Source organism: Leptonychotes weddellii, chromosome 4 (assembly GCF_054177405.1).
Source record: "Leptonychotes weddellii isolate Sample4059 chromosome 4, ASM5417740v2, whole genome shotgun sequence".
NCBI lineage: Eukaryota > Metazoa > Chordata > Mammalia > Carnivora > Phocidae > Leptonychotes > Leptonychotes weddellii.
In genome coordinates, this window is record NC_138372.1 from 123,005,809 (window position 1) to 123,026,007 (window position 20,199).

Genomic DNA, 20,199 nt, shown 5'->3' on the forward strand with positions numbered 1-20,199 from the left:
AGAGAGAGCACAAGCAGGAAGGTAGGGGGAAGGGAGAGAGAAACTCAGACTCCACAGTGAGCACAGAGCCCAGTGCTGGGCTCAATGTCATGATCCTGAGATCATGACCTGAGCTGAAACCAAGAGTCAGATGTCCAACCTATTGAGCCACCCAGATGCCCCACTTCTTCCTCTTCTGATCTCAGCTAGCATTTTACTGAACTTTTCCTATAGTGCCCATTTATTTTTATGTTATATTATTTATGTTGTTATCATATTACTTGTAGATGTTGAGTATATAAGGACAACCCCCCCCCCCAAAAAAAAGCTTTCATGAAGCTTGTAATGAAGTGGAACAGACAGATATTAACTATATAATCATATAAATGTATAATTACAAACTGAATTATGTGCTGTGAAAGAAAGAAACGTTCTATTGAGGGCAAATTAACAAAGAAACTGACCTAGACTGGAGGTGGGGATTGGGAGTCTTCCCTAAGGAAGAAATTCTGGGGTTTAATTCTAAAAGATAAGGAGTTATATAAGCCTAGTGAGAAGGAAGGTCATTCCAGGTAGAATAAACACAGGTTTGATGGATATAAAGAAAGTCAGTTTGGCTAGGACATGGGTATCAAGGGGCCAATGCTACAGGATGAAATTGGCCATCTACAGGGGGAAGACCATTCAAGACCTTGCAGGTAGTTAAATGATTTTGGTCTTTATGCTAAGAACAATGGGGAGCCATTGAAAGGTTTTGAGCAGTGGGGTGACAAACGCGGATTGGCATTGTGAAAATATCTTTCTGCTGCTGTGTGGCAAAGGATTGGATGGGGTTAGAGTGGTCATGGGGAAACCAGGTGATTACAGTGGTCCAGGTCCAGGTGAGAGAGGCTGGGTCCTTGTACAAGAGAGGTAGCAGTGGTGATGGAGAAGTGTCAGAGTTGAGAAATACTTAAGAGGAATGATCCCTGACAATGAATTGGATATAAGCAACCAAGTGTCAAGGATGATATCTACTTTTCTGACTTGCTCAAAGCTTTGAGATTGTAATTATGCCTGATTACACTTTGCATGCCTCCAGAGCACCCTGCACAAAACATAGTTTCACTGAATAATAATCTTCAAATGAATTGATGAGTCAATAAACCAACCATTATATTATGTTGAACACACCCATATCAAGCATGCTTAATAGTATTATCCTCTAGATTATTTTTTTCTGCAGATGGATATTTGCATGCTTGTCTCAAATGAATTAAATTCAGAATGTTTCTTCTCCTATAGTCAGCACTGTGCTAGGCACTGGGAATACATATATAGATAATATATTATCTGTCTCTGGGTAGTTCTAAATACAGTGGAGAAAAAGATAAATAAATAATTACAAAAAATATAATTACAGTAATAAATGTACATTTTAATTGCAGAAGGAGTACAGAGGAGGCAGTGATTAATTTTTTTCCCCCTAGGAGAGCTAGTAAGGCTTCCAAGGCAGAAATATAAGTATAGCATATTCCAAGTGGAGGCTTTTTTTTTTTTCCAAATGTACATAGATGTTTTAGGGAATGGCAAGCTTATTGTGGTTGGAGCATGGGAGACCAGGCAGGCAATATCCCCGGGGTGGGGAAGGAGGTAGGAAAGAGTATGGAAGAGAGAGATATGTGGCCGGAGGCCTGAGCATCATGGCAGCATAGGGACTGGGAAGAGTGAGAAGGCCAAAGTATATTCCATGTTACACTGGCTCTAAGATATTTTTCTTTTTTCTTTTTTTTTTTTTAAAGGTTTTATTTATTTATTTGACAGAGAGAGTTACAGCGAGAGAGGGAACACAAGCAGGGGGGGTGGGAGAGGGAGAAGCAGGCTTCTTGCCGAGCAGGGAGCCCGATGCGGGGCTCGATCCCAGGACCCTGGGATCATGACCTGAGCCGAAGGCAGACACTTAACGACTGAGCCACCCAGGCACCCCTAAGATATTTTTCTAAGTCAAAGGATTTCCTGGCCAAATAACTGGTAAACACGGATAATGACATCTTGGAGGTTTGTATGCACATTGGCATATCAAAGTCTCTGCAGAATAAAAATTAGTTTAATTTTGTTCAATATAGTATTTCTCCACTACATTTGACGGATAAAACTTTTCCCCCATAAAACATATCACACATATTGACATCCTAAAGTAGTAAGAGTTTGGCAAAAGCTATACTGGGCTATAGATTAGAGATGGTTTTCATGGTTTTGCTGTCATTAGGGTCAAGGTGTAGAGAATAATCATATTACTAATGAGTATATTTGGTATTACAGTAAGTCTTTCAGATGGAATGCTGAGCTGAGCGGGACACAGTATAGAGCAGGGTTCATCTCTGCTAGCAGGAGGCAAAAGAGGAGAGCCACAGATTGAATGTTTACTGAAAGACATGCTACTTCAAGTAGAAAGGACAGTGTAGTTAGACTCCTAACTACTAGTGATCCTGTTAGTAGAGGGTTGTTTCATGGACCCTGTGAGACATTGTTAAGCTGGAATAGTGACTGTGTTGTCATTATTGCTAAATTGTTCAGTGTTTTCTTGAACTTTAATCCCTTTACTGTCAAAAATTCTAATTTTGAAAGGATTCCAGGAATAGGAAAAAGCTGAGATCCATTGTTACTTCCCTGATACAATGTTTGACGGACACCAGATTATCAATCCCAGTTCTCAGTGACCAGTCATTGGGTAGATGGGCAGATCCAATCAGATGAGCAGAGCTCAGGGGCTAGGGGTCTAGGCATGGGGCTGTTGTTTTGCATGTTCAGCATCCATTTCCCCTTCTGGTAGAATATCCTGATTTTCCTTTTAGGAACAATCTCCTGAAATTTGTTGTGGGTGCTTAAGTATGCAAGAGCCATCTTATCCCTATATGGAAGAATAGCACATCTCTCTCTTCCTGAAGTTTCTATGTTGCTCTTCTGTTTATAAATTCTTTTGCTACTCACTGACTCATGTATTTCTCTTGTGAAGATTCTGTCCTAGGGAGCAAAGCCTTTTTACTTTTTACAAGACCCTTCCTATAGGCCCTAGACAGTACATGTCACATTACTGGGACTAAAAATAAAGTGAATGAAATGACTAGGTCTAGCATAAAATATCTCTTCTGTCAGTTCTAGAATTACTAAGCTGCTTCTCTGCAATGTAAGCAATTATGGGGGTGCATACCAGGCCCATCTGACTCTTTTATTTCCTTTGAATATTAATCATGTGGGTCTTTTCTTTCTGGCTTCTTTAGGAGTTAACCATAAATTCGGATCAGATGGCACTCTGGCAGCCTCACTATTACTCTGAGAGAAGAATAACATTATCTTGGTATTTCACTCACAGAAATTTGCTTTTGCCTTTTCTAGGGTTAAAGTTCTTGGTTTACAACCTTTAGTGTGCTTTCAGATATTGATTTGATCTTTCTTTTGAAGCTCATGTAGCTCTTTCAGGTCTAGAGTAAAATAATTCTTCCCTCTTTCCCTGGATTAAAAAAAAAAAAACCCAGAAGAAATTCTTATATTCTTTTTTTTTTTTAAAGATTTTATTTATTTATTTGACAGAGAGATAGCGAGACAGGGAACACGAGCAGGGGGAGTGGGGGAGGGAGAAGCAGGCTTCCTGTGGAGCAGGGAGCCCGATGCAGGGCTCGATCCCAGGACCCTGGGATCATGACCTGAGCCAAAGGCAGACGCTTAATGACTGAGCCACCCAGGCGCCCTGAAATTCTTATATTCTTGTCGTCTGTGCCTGCAGTATCACCTGGAGCTCATGTAAGAAGACAAATTCTATCTGAAGAACTTTGGTTCCAAGATAGTCATCTTTATTTTCAATTGTAGCACGGTCCCAACTTCACTGTACATTTAAATTCTCTCACTTGGGTGAGACAAGTTTATTCAAAATCATATGTACTTTTAGATGAGTGTCATATTTTTTTTTTAATTCATATGTTACTGCATTAATAGAGTAGCAGGAATAGAAGAACTCTACTAATCTGTTAGGAAGAGTTCTTTTTCCCAAAGTAAAATGCAAATGAGTCCTTGATTCAGTTGAATAGTTCTAATTTTCATGTTGGGAGTGGTAGAAATTGTAATAGGGAGGATGTTAGAAAAGCACAACTTGTTTCAATAAAACTGTCAGGGGTTTAGGAAGAGAAGACCATGGCTTTATAGATGTCTGAAAATCTTGGAAAGCTTTAGTGCCTGGGTGAACAGAAACCAGACACAGCTGTCATCTTGGATTTTTTTTAAAGGTCTCAGAGAAGCTTACCCTTCATGCATTTGTGTTAAGGCACAAGAAAAGACTTGATTCTGACTTGCATGTAGACAGGGAAACAGAGAAGACAAATCACCAACACAGAAGCTTTCCAGACCAAGATTGGATCAAGTAGGATATTAACATGAAGTACTTTGTATGAGAAAGCAGGTCACTGGTGGGATCCAAAGGAAATCTATAGCATAGCAGGTCTAGAGTAACACCCCCACTGATCTGAAATCAATCAGATTTTCCTAAGGAAAAAGAGAAATTTCACCCTTGTAAAATGCCTAGCTAACATCCATTTATTCATTCATTAAAAAAAAAATTGTGAAATTCCTACCAGGCACTGTTGTAGGTGCTAGAAATAGAGTAGCGAAGAGACAGTCCCTGCCCTTGTGCAGTTCACATTCCAGTGGTAGACGATTCATATAAACTAAATAAACCATTTTTTTTCTTATTGGCAGCAGTTCTTATTTTATTAAGAAAATAAACAGGATAAAACATGACTAATAATGGTAGGAGTGAGGTGTAGACAGGGTAAGGACTTCTGAGGATAGCTAGGGGAAATCTCTCTGGAGATCACACCTGAACTGAAGCTGAATAATGAGAAATGGCCTGTCCTGCTCAGGGTAGCAGTCAAACATATTAGGTGCAAGAGCAAACACTCTGAGGTCAAAACTCAAATGAAGGCAAGTGAGACAAAAGCAGAAGGAAAGAAGGAAAAAGAAGACAGAACTTACCCATTTAAGTACCAAATTTGGATACATTTTGGGGCCAACTTTATTGAGGTATAATTTACATAAAATCAAATGCATGTAGTTTAAGAATGACGTTCAGTGAATTCTGATGTGAGTGTTCACTTTTGCTTACTCCAAGATCTCATAGATTTTCTCTGGTTTTCTTTTAAGAGTTTTATAGTTTTGGCTTTTACACTTGTATCTATGATCTACTTTGAGTTAATTCTTGTGTTTAGTTTAAGGTAAAGGTAAATGTTCATTTTTTTCCATAAGGTTACCTCGCTGTCCTAGCATTGGTTGTTGAAAATACTTATCCTTTCTCCATTAAATTATCTTGGTACCTTTGGTAAAAATCAGTTGACCCTATTCATGTGTCTCTTTCTATTTTGAACCACTGATCTTTAGATTTACCCTTACACTAGTGCACAGTCTTGACTACTGTAGTTTTATAATAATTCTTGAAATCCTCTAATTTTATTCTTTTTATAAAAGAATTTTATTTATTTTATTCTATTTATTCTTTTATAAAATTGGCTATTTGAGATTTTTTATTTTTGGTATGAATTTTAGAATCAGCTTATCAATTTCTACAAAGAATCCTGCTGGGGTTTTGTTGGCAGTTGGATTAAATCTGTAAATCAATTTGTGGAGAACTTACATCTTAGCAATATTGAGTCTTCTGATCTAGGAACACCGTATATTTGTCCATTCATTTGGGTCTTCTTTAATTTTGCTGATCAGCGTTTTGAAGTTTTTGGCTTATATGTCACATATATTTTGTTAAATTTATTCCTAAACATTTCATGTTATTTATGCTACTGTAAATAACATTTCCTAAGAGTTTATTTTCCTATTTTTCATTGGTTCTATATAGCAATACTACTGATTTTGAGTATCGACCTAGTATCCTATAACCTGTTTTTGTGGTGCGGAGCCCAACATGGGGCTTGAACTCACAACCTTGAGATTAAGACCTGAGCTGAGATCAAGAGTCAGACGCTTAACCAACTGAGGCACCCAGACACCCCTATCCTAAACCTTTCTAAATTTATTTGTTTGAAATGGATTAGAAAATGTGTTAGTTGAATATTCAGCCTTACATGTTTGTAATTGAGGTAGGCAAGAGGCATGCTCTGATGTTCAAGTTTCAGCGCATCTGGAGGCCTGTAGAGGTCCCCTAGTGGGGCTGGGTGAGTATCAACCCATGAAGCCTCCTGGGAAAGTCGTCAACCTAAAGAGCCAACTGATGGGTCACATTTGGTTCAAGGATTATGAGTTTTTGGAATGGAGAAACTGATAAGAGGCAAGATCCTTATCTGCCATAAAGACTAAAAGAGCTATTTCACTAAAACCTTTTAAGACAGATAATCCTTGTTAAACCATTTGGAATAAAAAGTAACCACAACTAAAAAGACAAATATGGGGATTTCATTTTGTTTCTGTGGTAGTGTGTGTATGTGTGTGTGTGTGAGAGAGAGAGAAAGAGAGAGAGAGGGGAAATTTAATTTAGTAAGACTTTAATGAGATAGGACTAAAAACAAATGAGGTTAAGTAGCTGGCAGAAATTCCACACCTCTCTTCTCCCTTTCCCACCCCACTCTGCAAGTATCCACCCGCCACACACATATACCACAAATGCTTAAACGAAGTCTATTATATTAAAAAATACAGGGGTAGGGTTGCCTGGGTGGCTCAGTCGGTTAAGCGGCTGCCTTCGGCTCAGGTCATGATTCCAGGGTCCTGGGATCGAGCCCCACCTTGGGTTCCCTGCTCAGCGGGGAGCCTGCTTCTCCCTCTCCCTCTGCCTGCCTCTCTGCCTACTTGTTCTCTCTATCTCTCTGTCAAATAAATAAATAAAATCTTTAAAAAAAAAAAGGGGGGGTACCTGGCTGGCTCAGTCACTCGATCTCAGGGTTGTGAGTTTGAGCCCCACCTTGGGTGTAGAGATTACTTAAAAAAAATAGACTTCTGTGGTGGTTGTTTGGATAGTTAAATGTCATAATTGATTGCAGAGGCATGAGTCAGAGCCAGCAGTGGTCATGAAAAGAAGAAATTTGGCAGATTTTAGACTTCTTCAGGGCATGGAAAAAGGGGTCAAGCTGACCTCCCCTTTAGCTCCCGGGCCAGGCAACTCCAGCTAATATTTGGAATTCCCAGGTAGCAACACAGGCTGCCTCTTCCTGTCTCACCTGTTAGCTTCATAGCTGTGTTGGAAAATGCACACATTTACAATTTTGGAGATTGTTTGTTAGTGTCAGATGTAAGGCAATTCCACAGGTACAGAGTCTTAGATTTACTGGTCCCTTTTCCACCTGCTAGGGGAAGAGCTGTGCTCAGAGTGTTGTTCACTCTGGTCATTTAAAAAAAATTTTTTTCTCAAGATTTATTTATTTGAGAGAGAAAGAGAGCGAGCAGGAGGGAGGGGCAGAGGGAGGGAGAAACCCAAGCCGACTCCGCACTGAGCACAGAGCCCAATGTGGGGCTTGATCCCACCACCCTGAGATCACCACCTGCGCTGAAGCTTAAGAGTCAGCCGCTCAACCACTTAATCAACTGTGCCACCCAGGGGTCCCACCCTCTGGTCATTTTAATGTTAATGTAATCTGAGACTCTGCCCAGATTTTCTGTTCATTCAGTCATTTATTCACTTACTAATTTAAAAAAGTATTGAAAGCCCACTACATTCCAGGCATTGTTTTAGGGAGCATTTGTGCTTGAGGTTCAGGAGCAAATAAAACAGACAAAATTATCTGTCTTCATGGGGTTTATATATATTAAATATATTATAATACATTAAACTATTATTTCACCCATTTGTTGTACTAGGACTTGGGTCTGATTTCAGTTTCACTAGGGGAAGAAGGTAACTACATATCATACAGGGTGATAAATGCCAAAACTGAGGTGAGCACAGGGTTCTGTGGAATTAACGAACCTATCCCAGGGAATCAGGGAGGGCTTCCCACAGGTGATGTCAGACTTGGGTCGGATGGGTATGGAAGGTAGGCAGAATTTTCCTCCATACTCCTAGGGGCTCCAACTGGGACTGACTTAACAGAAGAAAAGGATATAAACTTTACTTACATGTTCATGGGAACCTCACAAGAAAAATGAAGACTCAAGTAGTGGCCAGGCCCAAGTGCTTCTATAATAGGTTGAACAAAGCTTAGCAATTGTGGAAAGGTCACTAAAATACACGAAAGGAGGGGGACCCCTAATGGAAGAGAAGAGTTATTTTAATCAGGTCTGTATGTACAGATTTCTCTTAGTCTGGACTCCCTGTCTCTGATGATAAGACTGTTTCTCCTGATACAGGAGGGCACCATTCACATGGGAATTTTATCTCCTGCTTTTAAGAAGAAAAAGGAAGGTCAGAGTGCCCTTCTTGCACCTGCTGTTTTTTAGGGAACTTTCACTCAAAAATAATACCCCTAAGTGGCATATTTTGGGGTGGGATGTCTTGAACTCCTCGAAATAGGAACTAGCTGGGTGAGAAAATGGGGGCAGGCGTTCCCGACAGGCGACGGACAGTGGTGTGTGCTGAGGCCTGTGGAACTACCCCAGGGTGGCTCTGGTGCAGGGTGGGGGGCGAGTGGGGGCAGTTGAAGCTGGAATGGTAAGAGAGTTTCATCACTGAAGGCCTTGCATGTGATGGTGTCATAGTATCTTGTTGTTGCTACACCCGAATTTACCATCTTATAGTTCTGGTGGTCAGAAGTCTGTGTCTCACTGGGCAAAAATCAAGGTGTCTACAGGGCTGCCCGCGTTCCTTTCTGGAGGTTCTAGAAGAGAACCCCCTTTCTCTTTTTTCTTTCTCCACCCCCCCCCAGGCTTTTCCAGCTTCCAGAAGCCACGTGCATTCTTTTGTTTGTGGCTCCTTCATCTTCAAAGCAGGCAGCTTAGCATTTTCTCATCTCTCTGTGCCTTCTGCCCGTTTCTTCCACTTTTAAGGACTCTTCTGACTAGACTGGTCCCATGTGAATAATCCAGGATAGTCTCCTCATTTCAGGGTCAGCTGGTGAGCAGCTTTCACGTCATCTGCAGTTTTAACTCCCCCTTGATGTCTAAAGTTCCACAGATTTACAGGTTTGGGGGATTAAGGTGTGGACATTTTTGGGGGGCTGCCATTCTGCCTACCACGCATGGGGAGCTCCTGAAGGACATAAGCAGAGGAGCACTATGGCCAGGTGTAGAAAATGCATTTGGAGGAGTTGCCATTATGGTTGTGTGGAGATTGAGCTGGGGTGGGTGGGTTCGGGGAGGGTGGGGCACAAGGGGGCTGCTGGGGACAGTGGCCCAGGTGAGTGACAAATGGTAAGTGTCTGTATGCACATACTCTAGGTAATTTATCCCTAGAATTCTTAGAAAAAATTAATCTAATTAAGCTTGAGACACACCCCACAGTGTGGAGAAAAGGAAATTGATTTTTAATCCTGGTTTAAGGCATGAATAACTTTGGAACAAAGGCTGTGTCTTCATGCAGAATTTCCTTACGTTTTCCCAAAAAGAATATTTTCTGAGTTTGTGAAATGAGGCTGTTGGACTGGGTCACCTGTCAAGTTTTCTGTACAACTGCTCTGACTCTATGAAAAGGAGATGGGGGTTGTTACCACTTTATTTAAATTGTGACTTTCAGGTATATTAACCAGACGACTGAAAAGACCTTTGTGAGTGTAACAGAGCTAATGCTAAGTGCCATCCTTTTAGCAAACCAGAGAGGACTAGAGCAAATGCTTCAGTGAACAACTCTGAATCCCAAGAACTGGGAGATTCGGACATTCCCGGGGTGTGTTTTCAAAAGAAACACAGGTTTTAGCTTCAATTCTTTTTAACCTTGCTGCCAGGAAGAATGGACTGAGGAGTGGATTCATACTGTGTCCATCAGGATTCGGGGGGGCAATCGAGAGGAGCTGATTCGGCCTTGGGAGGATCTTGAGGACGCAGATTGGCTGGGGGCTAACATCTGGGCTGGAAGGACCATCAGGAAGCAAGGGAACACTGGGGCCTCAGAGCGAGGAGCACAGATAAGAGGATGCTACAGAAATGTCCAGAACGTTGTGCTGTACCTGCTTCTGCAGAGCACCTGACCTTAGTCTTTATGTTACTAGCCGGAGAGCCAAAGCCCTGGGGGGACATCTGATTGGCCATGCATCCATTCCCTTAGCTGGAGAGGAAGAATCGTCCCCCACGGCCTGGCCTCCTATGTAGCCCACTGTTCACACTGAGAAATCTCCTATGAGGAGGAACAGATTCCAATAAATGTGTGTCTGTGTGTGTGTGGGGGGGTGTTGTGTGTGTATGCTGTTGGGCAGGGGAGATGGCTGGCTGCTAGATAGCCAAAAAAAAAAAAAAAAAAAGGACAGATGTCTTCTAATCCAACTATCTTGGCTTTTCTCTCTGGCTCCTTTGCCTCCTCTGGGCTACTTTTTAGTTTGTTAACTTACTCCACGAGAGGTATGCCACATCAGTTTAGACTGATGATCAAAGTAGGATCCCAGTTTACAGAGTGAGTTAGAAAATGAGATTTTAAGAGTCACTTTGATTTTTTGAGAGTGCCATCCTGCTATAACATTCTTGATGTTGCAAATCTAAACCCCAACCAAAGTGGAATTTTTTAGCCTATTTCTACTTTGTCTTTATAGGGCAGACAGCTTCTGATGTTACCCAGCGAAGGCTGTGTGGAAAGACAGAATAGGCGTGGAGGGGCCGTCGCTTGGGGAGGAGGGTGCATTTGCAGGAGTGATGTTTGACTGCAGACCCATGATGCCCATCTGATTCAGTACGAGTCTTGTGTGTATGTAGTAATTCTTCTAGTTGGTGCTCAGGGGCAGAGATTAGCTAAATGGGCTGCTTTGTTTTCTGGACGTGTGTGTTTACTGTTAATAGGACCGGAAAGGGATAGCCTCGGTACTAAATTGCACCATCATATGGGTCCAGAGTGAGAAAATAAGATGAAATCCAGCCACTTGGGAAGCAAAGGTCTGGCTTTTTAGGGGCCACTCTGTGTGTGTGTCTGGCTGAGGGGCTGGAACAGGCGCAGGCTTGCTGGGAGGAGGGGAGCCGGAGGGCCAGGCTGCATGACTCCAGCTCGGTGGCTGTCCCCACGTGGGGTGCGGAGAAGCAGACAGGACAACCACTTCGTCCTCTTCCTAGGCTCCTTTTGTATTGGCTTCTAGCTGGGCTCAGCCAGTGGGACACCCTGGTAGGAGATTGGAGGGCAGGAGGAAGGAAGGAGCTAGAACATGTCTCCCTACTTTGGGTGTCATACTAGGCAACAGCTACCACCCTTTTGTGGTGGCTCAGTAAAGCACCTGCACCCCCAGCTCTGCCCGGGCTCTTGCTTCTAGCAGGTGCCCAGCTTCTGGGCTCTAATCATTCTGCGTCTCCCCTTTCCCCCCAACCCAGGGGTGGTAGTGCCTTTCTTGCCATTGATAATCTCTGGAGTCTCCCACCAGCCCATGTCTGGCTTCCCAGCAATTCCATTAACATAATCAAGTCCCTTAAATTCCATCTTGTGAAAATACTTAGATGGTTTCTGTTTTCTGGGTTAGACCCTGACTATTACAGCCAAGGTGAGGCTGTGGGGTAGTTCCCAGGGGCAGGAACTGAGGCCAGGACAAGAGGTCACTTCTGGTGCCATGCTCTCTGTGGAGGTCCCACTGGTTCTCTCCTTCGAAGAGCTGCCATCTGGACACCTGCCATGACAGAGCGATGGGACAGCTGGGTTAAAAGTGTTTTCCTTCTTTCCTTTTTGCCCCCCTTTGCCATGCTTCCCCTCTCCCCAAACCCTGGAGGGGCCTGAAGTAGCAAACCGAGGTGAGAGCAAGAGAAGCTGGTGTGGGGTAAGGAAGAGGAAAAGAACACACTCCCCCGTTCTATCGCTGCCGAGCCTGGCCGAGAGCTACCATCAGGAGAGGGGGCTGCTAGGGAGTTTGGGAGGGAATTAGGTATTGGTTGACCCACAGGTTAGGAAATAGTGGCCTACGTTAGAGTGACTGGGAATCTAACTCAGGTTGTTTTTTTTTTTTTTTTTTTTAAAGATTTTATTTATTTATTTGAGAGAGAGAGAGCATGAAAGGGGGGAGGGTCGGAGGGAGAAGCAGACTCCCTGCCGAGCAGGGAGCCCGATGCGGGACTCGATCCCGGGACTCCAGGATCATGACCTGAGCCGAAGGCGGTCGCTTAACCAACTGAGCCACCCAGGCGCCCCTAACTCAGGTTTTTAAACAGTCGTTATAAGGTGGGATCACAAATGAAAATGGCTAAGTGTGATAGGGCCATTTCCATTTATTCATTTAACCAATATTTATTGAATACTTCCCAGGTGGTGGCCATGTTTCCAGAACTGATCTTTCTGTCCCTAGCATTGAGAAGGTGGCAAGCTCCTTCATGGCCTTCTGTAGCTTTATATAAGCTTCCTCTAGTGGTTTTCAGAAAGAACCGTCTTACTAAAACACTTACTAAAACACTACTGTGTTTTTTCTCATCATAAAGCGTCGTTTAATCAGAAATGCACACACCGTAGATCATCTGAGTGATTCTGTATTGAGGAGGGAGGATCTTATTATTGTACTCTGCCAGTTTATTTTCTAAATATTTCTAAACACATCAAGTACCCAGAAGTCATGAAACTGTGACCCTCCAAATCTCACCTGATGGTTCAGAAGTAAGAACAGCGCTCACCACTCTGCTAGTGCGTTCGATCCCTGGGAGAAGGGGCTGGCTGCTCACCTCTCTATTGCCCAACTAGAAGTCAGCCACTTTCTACAGCTGAATTAGAGCCTTGTACTGCAGCCAAAACACAGTGTGGATTAGACAACTAAAGATGTCTTTTCGAGTGAAACAAAGAAATTAATTAAAGCCAGACAGGAAGCGTCTTCAGTGTGGCGTCTGGCGTTGTACCCTCTCTCGGGCCTGCAGGCTCTAACAAGGAGGCTGCCGTGTGGCAGGTGCTTACTGGGAACGGAAGCCAGACCTTGTAGTTAGCGGAGGACTCCTCATGGGATCCGTGGCTGGCCGCACTGTCGGCGCTGGTGAGCAGGCTGGGTGGCCCTTGCCAGAGGGAGGGAGTCGGTGTGTGTGTGTACTTCTGTAGGACTTGCGCAGGGGAGAGAAGAGGACATTAAAAGAGTCATGACAGGGATAAATGGGCACTTTGCCTTTTCCCCAGCGTAAAGGGACAGGGTCTCCGAAGGAAGGGACAAAGAAAGCTAAACATGTCAGGGAGGATAGTAAGTCAGGCACTTTCATCCATGTTCTTTCATGTAATCCTTTGAGGTGAGCCCTGTCCCATTTTTCCAGATGAGCAGACTGAGGCAGACAGAGTGTCTTGTTAACCTGACAAAGGTTAAATGGTGAGGAAGTGGCGTTACTGGGGTGGAAGGTCTGGTGTTTGACCCCAGCAAGCCTGTGGCCATCCCGCCCCCCACACGGCCTCTCCCGCGGCCTCTTCCTGCACTTCTTTCCAAGCAGCGTGCATCCTGGGGACTTGCTGAATGGACCTCAGAAGGGAAATCACTTTGCCTCATGTCTTCATCTGTAAGAGGAGGTAGATGAACTAGGTGAGCTCCGATTCCTGCTGGCTCTGTTTGTGAAGCCTGAAGGATTTCAGGGGCGGCGGAAGGGTAACCCAGACTCTAGACTAAGCTGGTCGTGGTGGAAATCTTACCTCATCAGCAGTTCCAGACACACATCATGGTATTTAGTTTCTCAAAACTGACTTGGAATCAGACCCTAATCCCCACTCTCTTCATTTGCAGGCCTACTGTTTTTAGAGGGAAATACAGTGCCTGGCCCATTAAAAGATGAGTTATTATCTGGTGGGTAGATGGAAGTGTGAGTGGAACCCGGTGCTCATGTGTTGTAGTGTTGTAGATATGGGGGAAAGGGAAGGAACTGGGTGCAGAGGAACATAGATACACATCTGTACGTAGCAAAATCTTAAAATATTCACTACCAGGATCGTGTGGTAAAGTCTGGATTTTTTTTTTTTTAAAGCAAAGAAAGATCTGGTTTCTGTGGGTTAGTTAAATGACTTACTTTGATGTGGCTACTTTGTAGACCCAGATATGCAGCTCAACAGAGGCTGTTTTGTGGAAGGGAAGTGAAACTTTAAAGCTCCTGCTTATACTAAATCTACTGAGTAGATGATCTTCTGTGTCTCGGAGGCAGTTAATTAATATTAGAATATGTAACGGAAGGTCTGGGGCTCAGCTGGGAGTGGAGAACAGAATTGTACAGCTTGTTCAAATGAGGAGATTGGGAAGCGAGTGTGTTCAGAGGAAGAACATTGGGGGTGGGTGCCTGCAGTTCAGCCAAGAAGCTTAATAATCAGTTCTAACTTTGACCTGCAGCAACATCTGTTACCTTCATCAATGCTTTGTGTGAATGATTTCGAGGGACATTCTAAAGGTGGGGTTAGGGTCACCTTAGAATAGGAAAGAGAACAGTTGTAAGAGCTAAGAAGACAGCAAGATGGATGGTTCAACAAGGACCAAGAGCTGTGCATGCCGAAGGCTCCCGGCACTCTGCAGATATCTTGGGACAACCTTGGACTTTCCACTATATATGGGTGCCATTTTGTTTAAATTTAAGAGAGCATGACCTTAGTTGAAGTCTCCACAGTGTGGTTGTGAGGTCTTGAGTATGTGGGGCATTGCAAAGGCAAAAAGAGAGGGGCATTTGGTTGAGAAAGCAGATGAAAGCAGGGCCCACAATACACATGGCTGCTTTATTCCAGGACTCAGTGGGAAACCACGGGTGCCAAGGGATATGAATATTTAACATTTTCTCAAGGAAACAGTCAATCTGTTAGTTTTATCCTTCCCCATTTAACAAGATGTAGATGATAAGCAAGTGAAAGACACTGGGGACAATTGAAGGTCACTGGATCCAACTAGTTATGAAAAAGAATGAAATGAGAAGCACCAGGGGATTGAATGCCATGGAGGAAAAAAATGCCAATAATAATTGTAATTGACAACAAGAATCTCAGAACCAAAAACATGTCATTTTTCAAAAGCTTCCCAGTAATTAATGAGTAATGAAAAAAAGGAGAGAGTAGGGAATATGATTTTTTGTGGGAAAATTATTTTTACCTCAACTTAAAAATTTTTAATTGTGTGTTACTGGACTGATCAGTAGAGATAATTTAATTCCCTGTGCATTCTTTCTTCCCTCTAACTGCTGGCCAGCTCTACTTCATGGAGTCTCTGTTCATTTACTATGCTAGTCTTCATTCAAGTGTTTGTAGAGTTTTTCATCCAGTTTTATGATCCAGCATTGGCTGTGATCATAATATAACATAACACTTATTCATTGGGACTGGGGTTAATGTAAACCAAGTTAATGAAGATAACTATGAATTTTCAGCAAACTCTCATGTGGAGGGACCCACTGATTTGGCTCATGTCTGGTTAATCATGGTTCAGTGGAAACGCCATAGTTTGCCAATTTAGAATAATTGGAGAGTTTACAACTCCTTCCTACCTTACCCACCCCCTCAGCCTGGTACATAATATTATATAATATCTTTCACCAAGAAGCTTGAAGCAATATTATTGAATAATTATGAAACCAGTAGGGAATAGGTGAATATGATATTACTCAGTTGTGGAAATGGAGAGGTGGATATTCTAAGCTCAAACCAAAATCCTTATTTACCCTCTCCTTCTATATTTGTAGTTCATCAATATTATCATCTATCCAGAAACCCAAGAGTTATCCTTTCATCTCTGTGCCTCTAATCCCCTACATCTTATCAGTTGCCAGATCCCTTTTGTTCTACTATCTACTTATGTAGAATTCACATCTGTTTTTCCTATTCCCTCTGCTCCGGTCAAGCCCTCATCATATCCAGACTGGTCTCTGGCCTCTGGTCTTAGCAGCCTCAAGTACAAACTCCAAGTGCCTCAGACTGAAGCCTCTCAGTGACCTGCCATTGGATCTGCAGATGTCACCTGCGTCACCCAGAAGGTTGGGCGCTCAAGGGGACAGAGGGAAATCTGTGTGATGCACATTTGTGTTGCCAGCATATAGCATAGGGCCTGGTACATCGGCTCCACATAAACCTCCACCCATCCCTCATCCATCCTTTCCACATCTGTTCACTGAGCTCCTACTATGTGCAAATACACTTGTAGGTGAATGAGACCACGGCAGTGAACAAAACAGATACTATTGTCCTTACATATGTTGCTTCTTACCCTGATGCATATATTTAAACTTTTATAAAGAAGTTTTGTAAATGTATGGAGTCAAACATATCTGTATTCCTTTATGATTTGTGCTTTTTGTGCATTGCTGAAGATGTCCTTTGATTCTAAAGCATAATAAAAATCTCCCACGGCACAATGATGATTAAGAACTCAGGCCCAGAGTGCAACGACCTGAATTCAAATTCCATCTTGCCCACTAAAGGCTGGGCAACTGAGTATTTAAGGGTATTTAACTCAGGGTTTTTTGGGGGGATTTAAGGGTTGTTTTGGAGATTAAATAAGCTAATACAATTAAATGCATATAGAATTATATCTGATAAGTTGCAAGTTTGTACTATTACTCTGTTCTTTATCTCTCTAATCAATCTGAAATTTATTTTCATTTATGGTGTAAGTTGGGAATCCAATGTTCTGTTATTTTTCATATGGAAAACTAATTGTCACTGAGTCCTTGTTTATACTTTTTCAGTGGTTTCTCTTTGCTCCTGGAATCACAGTACAATTCCTTATCTTAATCTACTTGGCTGTAGAGGACCTGGCCCCCACCTGCTTTCCAGACATCCCTTTTCACTACTCAACATTGCTGTGGTATTGCCGCCCTTGCCTTCTTTGTGGTCCTGGAATATACTGACCTCTTTTCCTCCCCAGGGCCTTTGCACTTGCTCTTTTCTCCTCTTGGAATGTTTTCCTCCCCCAGGTTTTATATGGCTGCTCTGGGTCATTCAGGCCTTCCCTGCCCACCCAATAGAAAACATATCATCCCCTCCCACTCCCACCTTCCCACCCAAACCTAGGCATGATTTCATTACCATTTTACTTACCTCATTCCATCTTATTTATTTTCTTTATCACATTTGTGATCTGAAATTTGTTTGGATAAGTCATTTCTTTTCGTCCCCCGCTGAAATGTAAGCTTCATTGGAACAGCAGGCCTTGCCTGTTTTTTTTTTTTTTAAAGATTTTATTTATTTATTTGAGACAGACAGAATGAGAGAGAGAGAGAGCACATGAGAGGGGGGAGGGTCAGAGGGAGAAGCAGGCTCCCCGCTGAGCGGGGAGCCCGATTCAGGACTCGATCCCGGGACTCCAGGATCATGACCTGAGCCGAAGGCAGTCGCTCAACCAACTGAGCCACCCAGGCGCCCAGGCCTTGCCTGTTTTATGTACTCCTGTATCCTCAGAATCTAGAATAGTGCCTAGGAAATAGTAGGTACTTAATGATTACTTTATGGAGTAGTCTGTCCTTTTCTTCTGACCAAAACAGGCTTGCTTTTGAGAAGGATTATTCTGCTGAGTGTATGGAAGTTTGATTTGAGGTATCACAGGGATACTTAGGGTGGGAACTGGCTGGACAAGGGCAAGAATGATGGAGAAAGAGAGATCCAGGAGGCCTGGCAGGCTCTGCTGGTTTATGTCTACTTGTGTGAGAAGAGCTTGGTTTGTTTGGCTTGGCGTCTTGGTGTTGGCTGTGTTCAATGCCTGGCATGCTTTTTCTCTGGCCTATCCTTTTGGTCTCATCTGAACTGTAACCTGTTCAGAGAGGCCTTTCTGGACCCTTGCATCCAGAGCGGATCTCCAGAGACTTGGTACCACTGGCTGAGGTATTGAGCTATGAGCACCCTGAGAATTTAAAACATGTGTATGTCAAGCATTTCAAGGTAAGCACTGAGGCCATTAAAGTGAGCTCCAACGAGGCAGGAGTTTTTCTTCAATCATCATAGTGTTTCGGCAGCTGGTGCACAGTAAGTGCTCAGTAAATATTTTCTTTCTTTTTTTAAAAGATTTTATTTATTTATTTGACAGAGAGAGAGAAAGAGAGAGCGCGTGCAAGCACAAGCAGGAAGAGAGGCAGGCAGAGGGAGAAGCAGGCTCCCTGCTGAGCAGGGAACCTGATGCGGGACTCGATCCCAGGACCCTGGGATCATGACCTGAGCTGAACGCAGACGCTTAACCAACTGAGCCACCCAGGCGCCCCTCAGTAAATATTTTCTGAATGAATCATAGAAGATGGTTTTTTCTATGGTTTCTTTTGTTTTCCTGTTAACTTGTTTTCTACTTTGAGGTTGCACATTTATTTATTTTTATCCTGGACCCGAGCATTTAGAGCTGTCCGCTTTGAACGACTTGTCTGCTTTGGCAGACAGTTCTGCTGGGTTGTAGTGCTGCTTATCTGCTTGTCAGCCGTTTCCCTTCCTCCCCTGGCCGCTGCTTTTTGAGCTGGTCTCACTTGGAGGCCATGGCTACTTTGTTACTCTGCCATCTCTCCAGAAATTCACAGTCACAGAGCAGGATGGGGAAGAGCTCAAGGGTAAAATCCTAAGGGCTTGTACATGCTAGTCCAAGACAGGCTCATTGGACTATGGTTGATAGAGAAGAGTGAGAAGTCAAGACGGATCAAACATTTATGTAGTGCTTGCTGTGTGCAGGAAACTGTGGTATATACCACGGGGGACACTTCAAAGCTAAAATGTGCCCCTAAGGGCACCTGAAGCAGCTGGGAAAGATGCACTGCACTCCAGGATGATCACATTTTGAGATGGCATCAGGACCTACAGATGGAGAAATCTTGGAAACAGATGTGATGCCTGGTAGACAGTTGGCTTTGGAGTACTCGAAGGCCAGCTTTGAGATTTTAAGAATCATCTAGGATGAGAGCAAATATTCGTAATTGTGACCTTAAAGGTACCGTTGGGTCCTGAATCGTTAACAAAAATAAAAAGAATCACAGAGCAGATTGTATTTATAGAAGTAGAAAGACCAATGAACGACTTTTTTATTTTTTAAACAATGACAAGAAAGGGTGGACTATGTCATGCTCACCTTAACTAGGGTCCCAGAATTCCCCACTTCCTGTAATGAGTACTTGTTAGATATGGCCTATGGATGTGTCTAGAATTGACAGTGTGCCTCTGACGGGATTGCAAAGACCACTCTAGTCCACAGGTGATGGAGAATCTTCCAAATTGCTCAGCTCTAGAACTTCAGTTTCCTCAGGTAGCGGAAACCTGGTTCTGTGATGCAGAGACTCAAAACAAACTTTTTTTTTGAGAGCGAGCGAGCGAGCGAGTGCACGCGTGGGTGGGGGGAGAGGCCGAATCTCCAGCAGACTCCCTGCCCAGCGCATAAGCCTGACGCGGGGCTTGATCTCACAACCGTGAGACCTGAGCTGAAATCAGGAGTCAGACCCTTAACCAACTGAGCCACCCAGGCACCTCTTTTAGCTCTAACCCTCTGCACACAGAGTGGAGTTGGGAGAGGAAATTCTCCCTACATGGTGAGCAATGAAGCAGGGGCTTGAAACCAAGATGGCCGGGCCCTTCCTGCATTTGCCTCCAGGCTGTCATCACTGCCCTGCGTCAGGCACGAGAAAGCAAAGGTGGAGAGGGAGCCGGGCTCCTTTGCCGCAGAGCAGGGTGGGGGCTGGAGGGAAGCAGGCAGGGCCTCGGTGAAGACACAGCAAGCATTTGCCGATGAGGTAGAGTCGGCAGGATGCCTCTGATCCCTCCTTTGCCTCCCCCACCCCCCGGTACTCCCAGCGGCCTCTCCTAGGTTTGTAGTGCCCACGGTGACAATTAAGGGTGGCCGCGGCTCAAGACTGATAGGCAGCAGGTTCCTTAAATCATGAACGATCCTAGGAGCAGTGGGCACAGTAACCTAGAGGGAGGAGTTAGTTCCTTAGAAGGGAACAGATCAGCCCTGCAGAAACTGAGAACAGGGTATGTATCATTGTGCAGATGGGGTGGAGAAGGAGGGAGCAGGGAAAAGGTCCAGAGAGGAGGCCCAGGTTTTGTATGTGTGTGTGTGGGGGGGGCGTCTAATAACAGGCAAGGTGTGGGTTTGGGGGTACTTGGAGTTAAAGGGCCAGATGTAAAGGAGTCAGGAGCTTGCCAAAGAAAACCCTTGCTTCTCCTTTTGGCGCCAAGGCCAGTCTCCAGTTATCAGGGAAGGGGACAGCCAGGGTCACTGATGTAAAACTCTTTGCTCCGAGATTCCTGCTGGGGTT